General features: G+C 32.2%; 1 protein-coding gene across 6 annotated transcripts in view; it reads left to right on the plus strand.

Moving 5' to 3' along the window:
* TBCK (TBC1 domain containing kinase) overlaps window positions 1-13,399 on the plus strand; it is a 197,058-nt gene that overhangs the window by 25,500 nt on the left and 158,159 nt on the right. The gene's annotated exons all lie outside the window — the stretch shown is intronic.

Here is a 13,399-nt window from a genome sequence, read left to right on the forward strand (position 1 = left end):
TTTGTAGGCAAATGTTTTCATATCCCTCGGTATGTATGTAGCAGTAGAATTGATGACTTATATATGTATGAGTGTGTCCTTAATATGGTTATTGCTTTTTGAGAAACCTTTGCCTCCTTCCCAGTCATGAAGATATTCTCATGTTTTCCTCTAGAAGCATTATAGTTTTAGATTTTATGGTGGATCTTTGATCTTTCTCAATGTAGTATTTGTATATGGTGTTCAAGTTCAGCTTTTGCCAATAGTTCCAGCTCTACTTGTTTAAAAGATTTTTCTTTTGCCATTGGATTGCTTTAGTGTTTCATTGAAAATTAAAAGGTCATGTGAGTGTGGGTTTGTTTCTGGCCTTCTATTTTGTTTCATTTATCTATATTTCTGTCCTTATGCCAGGACCACACTGTCTTAATTACTCTAGCTTAAAGTCAGGAAATATAAATTTCCCAACTTTGTTCTTTTGTTTCAAGATTGCTTTAGCTATCCTTGGTTGTTTGCATTTCCACATAAACTTTATAATAAGCTTTTCAGTCTCTAAAAATGTCTTTTGATATTCTGATTGGGATTGCATTACATCTACAGACCAATCTGGGAACAACTAACAGCTTAATATTGAGTCTTCCAATAAATGAATATGTTGCTTCTTTCCAAATTTTAAGTGTTCTTTAATTTCTTTCAGCAATATTTTGTAGTTTACAATGTCATGTTCTTGCTCTTTTGCTGTCTTTATTCCTAAGTATCTTATGCTTTGATGTGATTATAGATAAAATTGTTTTATTTTCCAGTTGTTTGTTGGCTAGTAGGTAAAAATGCAAGCAATGTAGGCATCTAGTGTTAAAATAAAATGAAATGAAATAGGTCAAGAAAAATAAATCTAAGGAGTAAAGATAAGAAAGAGGAGGAAGAAGAGAAGGAAGAATACAAAGGGGAGGAAGGAAGAGGAGGAGGAGGAAGAGGTGGAAATTATTTCTATTCAATGACGGTATAGTTGTTTATGTAGAAAATTTTAAGGAATCTAAAAAAGGACTCTTTAAGTTAATATGTGAATTCAGTAAAGTCACAGGAAACAAGGCCAGTATAAAAATATCACCCATAAGGTGTTAGAATATGTTGCTCTCTTAGCAGTAAATCACCTAAACTGCTTAGCATCTAACTTTTTTCTTAAGTGTATTAGAGTAAATCTTCCTCTTGGAAGATCAAGTGATCCAGTGAGGTAGAAAGTGATTATTTAATATAGTCTTCAAATGGCATTAAGGCGTAGAGCAGATTCGCCAGCTCCTAGTCCCTAGAACTTAGACATGAAACTGTTTTAGGTAGACAGGTTATCAGAAATCACCAAATTGGGTTCTTGTGCGCAGCAAAGGTGACTTGGCAATTTCTGTCTAGTGGTCGTCTGAGATGAGATAGTTGGAAAACCAAGATAGCCAATGTTTTTGAGGATAGTAAATACTTCTTTAATGTTTTATCCAAAGACAGAGATTTTTAACTGAATGGAAGGTGATCCTGTCTTTGCATGGATGTGGGTTGCAGCCATGATTGCTAGCAGGGTAGGAACTTTTTTAAGAGAGCAAGATTGGATCTGATAAATTGCTTGAACATGTACTTGATTTGAGCTCCAGTCTACAGCAAAATAAAACATGGGAGAAATTATCTTTGTTTGAAAACAAAACTGAGAGTGGAAGTTGTCAAATGTCCTTCTCTATCATACAATAAGCCAAATATATCCCCCATAAAATTTTAAACTTTGAGCAAATCTGCAAGGGTGAACTGGTCAAAATTGCAAAACTATCCCCCAGATACCTAAAAGAGTTAACTTGTCGAAAGGTGTTCTTTAAAATTATTCATCTGGATGTCACTATACTCTCCAAAACGATTTCAGTTTTTGGCATAATTAAAGGTTAAGAGTTCTTTCAAACAATAATTGGCCAAAATTTCTTGAAGCTGTTTCTAGATGGAGAGTTATATCATCAGTGTGTAAAAGGACCTCTCTCTATAATGTCAGCAGTCATGCAACTAGTTCACCAAAATGCTATTCAGGCTAAGAATGGGGGCACTATCCTTGGCTTTTTGTCTTTTTCTCTCAAAACAGATTTTTGCCCTGACAGAGCAGGCTATTTTTGCTTATTCTTAATCTTATGATAGTATTTCCCTAAAGACTTTTTGAGGAATGTTAAAAACTGTGAGATAATATTTTTGTTTAGTTTGGCACATAAGTAATTATTGTCTATGGTGTCAAAAGCAGGTAACATGTCAAAACATCTATCAAAAATTTATTAACAGAAACTGACTTTAACAGACACTAATTAAGACAATAGTCAGTAGCGTTTAGTTATAACTTTTCCTTTTGTCTTTTAAATATAAGTGTTAAAAATATGTCAATAATTAATGGGCAGAAATTTTCAGAAGCTTTTTATCTAAATGAGCTCTCTGTACATTTTTAAATAGGATATACTATACATTTGGTATATACTGAGGAAATGATATGTATGTATATGGAGTTAAATAAGTTAACATTAACAGCACTTTTAAGAGCTTTGGGACATTATTTAAGTGGGGAACTTTAAAATTTAAAACATTTAATCATATTAATAAACAGAAGGAATAGAAAAAGGAAGAGACACTATGTATTAAACACATATCATATTCTAGTTACTTTGCTATGTGCTTTTCATATGTAACTTTAAAGTTATTAGGCCTAGTTAGTGAATGATCTAAGGTTTACAGAATAAGTGTCTACTAAAGTCAGGAACCATGACCACAGTATAGCACAAGAAGTGAACTGTGTCTCTAAAAGGCCTCATCTCACAGTGGCATTTCTTAGAGCAACAGTACTCCAGTATCTGCCTTTGTGACAGGTGCTGTTCAAAAAGCACAGTCTTTTGAGAGAATGAGCTGCTTTAAATTTCTGAGTGCAGTGAGTCCTATCCACTAATTATCAGACTATCTTAATGGCTCTGTGGGGATTTCTTTATTATCTGGCATTTTTATAAAGCTGGAAACCAGAGAACCGAATCCTTTCTCTTTGACAGCCAAAGAAGCAAGCAAAACTGGTTTCATTATGACAAAAATCTGTTGGTATACTCATGGCAAAATGGGTTCTCTTATAAGATAGAGTGGAGAAATGAAAACTGCATATACAACAAAAGAATATACATGGGGTTCATGATTTCTTATTCTATCTTGGCCTTCTCAGCCATATATTTCAAATACTTTCTTTCTTATAGGAGCACGATGATGTAGTTTACATCATACACCTCTTGTAAATATTCAAAAATGCTATATTGTAATTGTTTATTACATTCATAATCCATGATGATCTCCTCTTATGAGTAAAGGCTTTTTCTTACTCTCTCTTCTAAAGCATACTGAAATGAATGTGATCTCCCTTGCATCATTGTATTATGATACTGTGATTCTAGCTGAAGGTTAAGAGAAATAGAGCTGACTCATTCAGGTGACCTGGCTAAGGAAGCAGGAGCTATGTGGATAAGCAATGCTCCCTAGATTCTACATTAGGTTTGAGGACAAAGCCCTGGCTATTAAAGTGTTATGTCGTCTTGTTCTGCTTTCTCTATGATGTCTCATAGGAATTTTACAAGGCCAATAAAATAATTAAGAATAAATTTTGATTATTTTTGGATTCTTTAATCAAAATAGGATTACTGTATCACCTCAACTTCTATTAAATAGAATAGGAAATTTTCATCAATCATATTTCTTCTAATTTGCTTAAGACAGACCAACACAGCATTGAACTGAACATTTCATTTTGACAAACTTTTGTTTGTAGTATGCTATCATGCAGACATTTTACTGCACAAGTGCATAAAAGGCAGGCCATCTCCTATTCACTGTCATGATGGTTTGTGTTTAAGGTGAAAGATTGCCTTAAAAATGTAAACTGTTGGTCCACACAAACAATGTGAATTAGTCTCAAATAAAAATCCTGAATAGTAGCAGAAATATGTTCAGTATTTGTTCACACAGTAATGTGTAAAGAAATTTAAGTTTAATTAAAAAAAAAACTCTGGAATGAACTAGGGTACAGATCCAACCAAATATGAACCATCATCAGTTCTATCTATCTTAGAGAAAAGTAACAGCTTTATGTCATCCAAAATGCTGCCAGGTCATGGGAAGTGGAACTTATTACCCAGTGTGTTTGCACTGCCAGTATCAGTAACTCTGGTGTAAGAAATATTTGTGGAGTTTGCATGCAAGGATAGTAAAGCTTCTTGGGAGAAGAAAACCTTGATGGCTCAGAAATGTACCCAACTCACTCTGAGATTTTTCAATCCTGCTTAACAAATGGTGGTTTTATTCTCACAGAGAAAAAAGAAAATCATTCTTCTGATTTCATTGTGTCATGAAAATAATTGGAGAGTCTAGTTTAGTCTTTGTTAATATTTTATAGAAATATGTGCATATGTAATAGTGACAAAATGGTACTATGTAGTTTCTTATAAAGACCCTGGGGTTTTTTTGGTTTTTCTGGTTTTTTTGTTTGTTTGTTTGTTTTTGTTTTTGAGGAAGACTTAGACTCTTTGTTTTGTTTTGCTTTTAAGATGGTCAGCATTCTATGTAGGGCCAATAATGGCTCATTGGTCTACATATAGCCCTGTTTGGTGTTATATTTCCCACTTTATAAATTTGCAAACTGAGGCAGAGTGAAATTGGAACATTCTCCAAGCATAGCAAATCAGTGACAGAGTCTCCTGGCTTTACATCTGAACCTCAAACCACTAGACTATGCTTTCCATATGTATTTTGATCTTATCAAATTAATTTTCTGCTGAGAAAGGAAAGTTATATAGTATTCAAGTTGGAAAGTTAATTTCCCAATTTATTGTATCCCATTGAGAATTAATCACATTCCAAATTTAGAGCTTTCAACTTTGGTTTTTTTTGGAGTGAGAGTTGAATTGTGAAATATGTCTAGTCTCACAACTTATGAACAACTTATGGACAGATGGACTGATTTTTTCTTTTAGACCTATCACAAAATAATCTTTAAGTAAGCAGTTAATCATTGTGACTTCCTTTTCAAAACATCTGAATCTGAGGCAAATTAATTCTTAAATTTAGTATAGATAGATATCCTTTTAGGCTAAAACACGTGTGCCAGTAATGAAATGAGTTATTTCCTTTTTCAATTCCAAAAGCTTTCCTGTTTTCTTTTTCCTTTAGAAAAAATTTCTCTGATATTAAATATTGTGATATTTTTAACAAAGTATCAAAAGGCAAAGAATCTTAAGGACATTAACTCCCACTGAAAATACTCCCCTCCAAATTCTGTATTTATAAACCAGTGAATCATTAAAAGTTCTGTATTAGTTGAACTCTTTTGTCTTGAAGTTACAGAAGTAGAGTTAGGTTAAAGATAACACAGAGTTGTACAGTTGTTTTGTTATCTGAATGTTAATCATTAGTATTTTATTTTCCCACTCCATTTCTTAAATCACACAGTAGCTAGCTGTATTTTATCTGTGTTTCCTTGTTCTTAACATTTTACCTCAGGCTGATACCAAGTAAAGAGAGTTTTAGACCAAAAGGAAAATTTCTGTGGGAGTGATCAGGTTTTATAAGGTGGAAGAACATCTTGAACTCATAGAATCCAGAAATGTGTTTCCTCCTTTGGCTTGCTGACTATAAGGATATTTTGGCTTGTGGAAGGGCCCTTAGAAATATCATGGATTATGGATCTGAGGAAATAACATGTGTGGTTTTAGTTACCACCTATATATGAATTACTTCCAAATCTATCTCAGCAACCCTGACCTTTTATTCTCTTTCTTGAGACTCTATTTCTTGCAATCTGAATAACATCTCTTCTTGGAAACTTTGCAAATATTGAAAAGAACTGGTGGTTTGAGGCTGATAGGAATTTCTCCTCATTTTAATTTGTTTTTCAACATTTTTATTGGGGTATAATTGATATGCAAGAAAACTGCAAATATTTAACGTATGCATTTAGTAAGTTTAGACATTGCATGTACCCATGAAACCATCACCACAATCAAGGGAATAGGCATATCCATCATCTCCAAAAGTTTCCTTGAATCCTTTTTATTTTTGTGTGTGATAAAAACACTTAACATGAGATCTACCCCTCTTAACAATTTTTAAATTATGCAATACAGTATTGTTAACCATAGGCACAATGTTGTTCAGCAGATCTCTAGAACTTAATCATCTTGCATAACTGAAACTTTATACCAGTTGAACAACTCCGATTTTCTTCTCTCCCCAGCCCCTGGTAACTACAGTTCTGTTCTCTGCTTCTATAAGTTTGACTGTTTTAAATACCTCATATGAATGGAATCATACAGTGTTTGACCTTCTGTGTCTGGTTTATTTCACTTAGCATAATGACCAACAGGTTCATCTATGTTGTCACAAATGGCAGGACTTTCTTTGGTTTCTTAAGGCTAAATAGTATTCTGAGTAATATACACACATACACACACACACATATACCCCTCATTTTCTTTCTTCATCCATTGATGAACATTTGGGTTGTAAAAGAGAATCTTTTGGTATGTCTTAAATCTGACAGAATTAGTCCCCTTTGTTGACTTTTTTCCAGTGTTTTCTTATGTATTTTTGTATATTTATTATTCTTACCATACACACACAAAAAGGACATAAGGAAACTTGAAGGTGATGGATATGTCTGTTACCTTGATTATAGTGGTGGTTTCCTGAGAGTATGCATATGTCCAAACTCATCAAATTTTATGTTAAATATGTGCAGTTTTTTGTATATCAATTATACCTCAATAAAACTTTAAAAATAATAAAAACTCCTGAAAGATGCTTAAGTGGACTTGAGCAAACAGAAACACATCCTTTTCTCTTGTGTAGAAGAACTCGAATTCATAAAGGTGTTGTTTCCCCTAGATAATATGCAGATTTAATATGAACCCAACTCAAATACCAAATACTAACAAGTGTTTATTTGTTTTTTTGCACTAGAAAAATATTAGGAATCTGTCTTAACAACTCAGTCTAAGTTTTAGTTTTAGTCAGATATTAATAAGATTATCATATTACTCACCATACGGTGGTGCATTCTTCTTTCAGTAAATAAAAGACTAGAAAGAGAAGAGTATTTTCATCAAGTGAGGACTTTGGCGGGGGGGATAGCCATTGTGTTAACCTAAGCAGTTTTTTTTTCAATAAACTGAAGGATTATATGCTCTCTTATAAATGAAGTTAATACTGTTGCTCCATTGCTAGTATAATACACATTTCTGAGCTATTATTTCCTTAATGTTGATTAATTTAATCTTATTATCTGCACCCTTTTGCACCATGAATGGATATCACTGTGTACACTTACTGAACACCTATTATTTGATACATATTTGTTGAATACCTATCTTATAGGTACTATGATAGGCATAGGGATTCCATGTTGAATAAGCTTCAAGGTACTCAAGTACCACAGCCTCAAGGTACAGTGAGAGAGACAAACCTATACAGAAATTATTACCATGCGATTAATAAGCCTGCAGCTATGTACTGTCAATATAGAGGCATGCGGTCCTACCAGGGGTAGAGCCATTGGAAGAGAAGCCATTAAGGATCCTGGAAAAAAAACATTACTGAAGTGATAAAATAGATCTAGAATAAAGAAAGATGTCAAAAAAAAAAAAAAAAAGAGGCAGCTTGAGGTAACAGAAGAGGCTTAGAGAACAGGAGTCTCAAGTTCTCAGTGAGATTAGATAGCAGATCCTCAGGAGTGGGAAACAGAGAAGCATAGGAGACTGTAGTTGAAAATCAAGATGACTTGAGTGAGCAGAGGTTGAGCAATGTCTTGTGGCAAACTATCTGTATTTCAGGATATTGGCTGCAGTTTGATGAAATCTGTGGCAAGGAGCATGTGAAGCTAACGAAATCTTGTAGATATTAAAGCCATGATCTTGGCCTCAGTATGTTTTAATCAACTAAGCTAAACTGCTACAGATAAATGAATCAGAAGCACACAGTGTAAATTTTCTTTGAAATACATCTGGAAAGGGATAAACAAAAAATACTTGGTATTATCCTAACCTAATAGATTTGAAATTCATTAAGCCATGTTCAAAATCCAAATACAAACAAGATGACTCATGCCTAGAAATTGTCAACATTTGTTTTTGGTGGTGATGGTGGTGGTGGTGGTAGTAATGTTTTTCTTCTCTTTTAATTTTTAATCATCTGCTTTCCCAAGATTTATGATTTTTGTTCTCCCCAATGTAATAAATTCTGTTTTCTTTTCCTCTTAAAGCAGAGGAAAAGGGTAATTAATTATCATCTTCTAACTTAATTATTGAATTATAATTATATCAAATTTTTGTTGAATTCAACTTATTAAAATTATCAGTTTATGAATCTGTATTTTCAACTATATTGTAGGCTTCTTGATTTTAGAGATCAATTCTTCTTGGTTTCCATGAAGCCTAACAATACAGGGACCTGAAAACATGCAGGTATCAAGCAGCTCATAGCCACTTAATTGATGAGTTTAAATATAAATGAAAGTATCTCAAAACCTTGCTTTATCAGAAATTATTAGTTGTATTGTTTTAGAAAGCTACTTTGGTCATGTCTATGTGTTTATAATCACCAAGAGTTCTTAGGCTCATTAAGCTTTTCAGAGTGTCAGGCACAATGGTAACAAAGTAAATGCTACCTTCCCAGTCTATGGGAGTAACAGTAGTAATTAGTAATTTCAAAAGAGAATGTTTTCTGACTTGGAGTTTAATTTATATTTTCCAGGTTAGTGATGGATTTCTCTATTAACAAGATTCTGACTTGGAAATTGTGTAGAATAAAATCCTGTGGTCCCTTCCAACTTTTTTTTTAAATTGTGTTTATCCCATTCTCTTTATCCTAGCTCTCCTTCTCAAGTCCATATTCAATTAAACTGTAACATACTATTGTTGGGCATATGATTTTTCCCTTTTTGTTGCATCATAATTACATTAGCTACTTCAAAATAATTTTTAAAAAGATTTCATAATCTAAGTTCTTGACAGTATTAAATATAGCTTTAAAAACAAACAAGTATACAAAATTCCATAAATACTGATTGTTTTTTTCTTCTCATTATAGAAAATAACATTATATTTTCTCTCCTTTCTACCTTGTATTTTAAAATAAATTAAAAAATTAAATCTTAAGAGCACAAAAGGGCAGAAAAGCAAATCTGATTTATTGTCTGATTTAAACTGAAGAGTACTGAGTTTCTTAAATGTAATTCACATATAGTGTCAAGTAATGGCTAAGAAAAGGTATATCATGAGCTTCAGCTTTATATGTTTGAATTAAAAAAAATTATTTCAGTGTAAATGCTCATTAGCTCAATAATAGCAAGAATGTGTTTTTTGATGTGCAAATATTTTCCAGTTATACCTTATAATCAATTAGCAAGAGCAAGTAGAGAAAGTAGAAGATGCAGTCTTCTGTTTTCATCTGTTTGAGAACTTATTTATGGAAAAGTCATTTTAAAGGTTTGGTTTTAGTTTCATGAGAGACAGCTTATTGAAATAGTGTGCAACTGAGGTCCTCTAGTGTCACAATTGAATACAGCATCAGCTTTAAAAGATTTTGTGAAAAGAGTGTGTGTGTGAAAAAGAGACAGAGACAGAGACAGAGACACAGAAAGAGAGAGATACAGAGAGAAGACAAGAGAGATTTACTTATGAGCAAATGAGCTTATGTTTTATTTGCTAGTTAATCTTAAGTTTTTAAGAGAGGAGGAATTTGAATTCTTTCATGGACACTTACATGTCAGTGCTATTGTAGTTATTTTAAAATTTAGATCTTTCCCTTTACATAGTTGGTTTATCTTTTGCAGATATTAATGAAAACTTTATTTATAAATTATACTTGTTTCACACATTTCTAATTTGCTCAAGACTGGCTATTGTGGCATTTTCATATGGAAGGAACTATTTGATAAAGAGAAATAGTTTACAGATCACTGTAAATAAGCATTCTTTATAAATAGTAACTTTTATTGTTTCTTTTTTACACACTTCATGGAGAATATTCACTTATTGCTTTATTAAAATATGACAGCCAGGAACTACCAGACACTTGAGGGAAAAAACAGTTTGAGAGAGCCAAAGGAGAAAAAAAAAAACTTACCCCAGAGGAAATGAAGATAACATATATTTTTTCAATTGTACATATACATGTGTACTTCTTTTTATTATTATTTATTATAATAGCATATAACATATTATATAGTAATATATAACATAAATATATATTTTACATGTATAATAATATATTAAATATATAATCTAACATAATTGTTATATTTATTAATATATAACAGTTTTATATATTATATAGTATACTAATATATAATATATGGTATAGTAATATTTAATATTGTTTATATATTTAATATACATATATTAAATTATATGTAATTGAGTCATTTTGCTGTACACCTGAAACTAACACAACATTGTAAATCAACTATACTTCAATTTTAAAAGATAACATACTTTTTTGTTTCCTGAATTAAAAGAATTCTGATAATTGTCTTTAGAGAGACTCAAAAGAATAATGTATTCATAACCAAAGAACAGGATCTATTGAAAAGGAACAGCTAGAGAACAGAACAGGAAATTTTGTAATTATCTCTATTCTTGGAAATTAAATAATAGAATAGAGCCAAGGCCGTGTTCATAGGAAATGAAAAGAAAGTTGATATAGAGAATAAATCCAATTTTCATCTGTCCCCTAAGAGTTCCAACTAAAAGATACAGTAGAAGGAGATAATAATCAAAGACATAATAAATCAACTTTTCCTTGTTAATGTTTTTGTGTTAATGGAACATGTGAGTCTTCAGATTAAAAGGGCACACCTGCTACTTACAAGCACAAATTCTCAAATGCCCACACTCTAGACATACTAGGCTAAAATTTTGTTAAGACTAAGGATAAAGTGAAAAAGAACCCTGCAAGCTTCCAGAAAGGAATAACAGGATATCTACAACAAAATTAGAATCAGACTGATATTAGACTTCTCACAATTAATGAAGAACACTTGAAGGCCACGGAGAAATTCTAAGTTTAAAGACAAGAATAACACATTTAAGACATGCCATGGTTTAAAATGTCTACTCCTCCTACCCTTATGAAAATTTTTCTCATGAATGTATTGTAGCTAAATAAAAAAGAAACACAAAAAGAATAATATGAGGTATAAAAAATGATGGTAGCTAATGATGATCTTCATGAATAGAGTTATAATTACAAAATTACGGTAGCCATTAAATCCTGATGGTAGACATTTTCTCTTGAGAGCTAGGGGTTAAGTGGCTTAGATTAGTATTTCCTTCTCTACTTAATTCAACAGTGAATTTTTACTAAATTTAATACAGCAATGTACCAATCACTTCCCATCTGTCTCAGAGTAAAAAGCAAAGGCTTTACAGTGGACTAGATGGCCCTACATGATCTGGCTTCTTGCTCTCTCTGTGACCTCATCTCCTACCAACCTTACCCTTTGCTCATTCTACTGCATGCACAGTGGCTTCACTGCGTTTTTGTCTTTGATTTAACTGCTGTACATTCACCCGGTTCAGGACTTTTACTGTGCCCTCTGAATCACACGTTTCCCAGAGAGGTGCATGGGTTTTTTTTCCACTTCCTTTAACTTTTTGCACAAATGTCACCTCAGTGAGGCCAGGCTTTCCTTGCTTGTACTATATATATATAATAGCAACCTGGTACCCCACATTCTCTCTTCTCTTCCCTAATTTTTCTCATTAGAGCTTAATTGCTGTATAGTCATATTATAAGTTTACTTGTTTATTTGCTTAGTCTTCAGGAAAGGAGTGAATGTTTCTTTTATCTCTTATAAAAATTTGATAATGTAAATATAGTATACATAATAAAAGTCAGAGAGTTGGAAAAGGGAAATGGGAAATATGTTAATTATATCATCTTGCATAGTGAAGAGTTAATTACATTAAGTAAAAGTCTAGCCACCAGAAGAAAACAGAAACTGCTAATAGTGGTTACTTCTGGAAGGTCAGACTAGGATGGGAGGAGAGGGAGATTTTAACTTTTCATCTCTGAGTCTTTCTTATGGTTTAATTTAGAGGAAGGAGTCATATAGTAATCATTATTTTAAAAAATTTTATTCAGCCTATTATTTAATGTCTGGTTTATTGAGATTAATTTACATACCTTAAAATTTACCCTTTTTTACTGTGTACAGTTTAGTCAGTTTGACGAACTCAGTCCTGTTAACTATCACCAAAATTAAGAATAGAACAATCCTATCAGGCAAGTTTTTCCCATTCTCCTTTGTAGTCAGAACACTCCCTCCACCTAAGCCCATGGCAATCAGTGATCTGTTATTCCATCTTTTTACTTTTAATTTACATCTTTTGTTTAATGTGGGTTCCTTGTCACCTGAATACAATTGAGTCTTAATTCTTACCAATCTGGCAATTCTTATCTTTTAACTGGTGAGTTTGGAGCATTTATATTTAATTTAATAATTGATATATCTGAATTAAAATTTGTTAATTAATTTCTAATTGTTTCATTTGTTCTTTGTTCTTTTTTCCTTTTATTCTGCCTGCTTTTAAGTTGAATACTTTTTTATAATTTCATCTTATTGTCACTGTTGGCTTGTTATTTATACTTTTTTATAAAAATTAATTTAGTGGTTACCAGAAGATACTAATTTTTTTTAAGTGTAGTTTAAAATGTTAAAAAAAAAAAGTAGAAAAGAGATCTATACCCAAAAGTTAATATTGGTGGTTGGGGGGATTGGATTTGAATTAGTCTCCCTTACTTTTCTGTATATTCTTCCTAACTTCCTATATGAATGATGTTTTATTTTTTAAAAACTGCAGAGGAAGAAAGAGACGAAGGTAGAGGGAGAAAGAGAAAGAAACTGGGGCTCCCTGTAGATGATGGCTTAAGAGAGAATAGGATTGGAAAGAGAAATGTGTGATAAATCATAAATTACTAGAGTTTGCTTTGTGGACTGATGTGGAAAGTAAGCTCGTGTCTATCTGCCATAAAATATATTGTAGCTCTTTTTCTTTTTAGGTATTTTGTCTGGAGCAAGATAGGTGGTTTTCATTGACTTAGTTCTGCCATATATTCTGAAACTGTCCTGATAATTTGGCAAAGCCAAACCTGCAGAAGGTCATTTGCACACCACCAAAATTAAACTCCCTTCCTAGAAGAACAAATGCTGCTATTAAATTAACCTTTAGGAAACTATAGGTTCTTTGTCAGATTAACTCTGTTGTAATCAGAAAATCAAAAATATGTGCAAGTAGATATTTTAGAAAATGTATAGCTTCTTTTTCTCTGAATAGAGGAGGAACAATAAAAATATAATTCTTTGAGTTTTATCACTGAACCTTGTTTTATT

Source organism: Camelus bactrianus, chromosome 2, assembly GCF_048773025.1.
Source record: "Camelus bactrianus isolate YW-2024 breed Bactrian camel chromosome 2, ASM4877302v1, whole genome shotgun sequence".
Lineage (NCBI taxonomy): Eukaryota > Metazoa > Chordata > Mammalia > Artiodactyla > Camelidae > Camelus > Camelus bactrianus.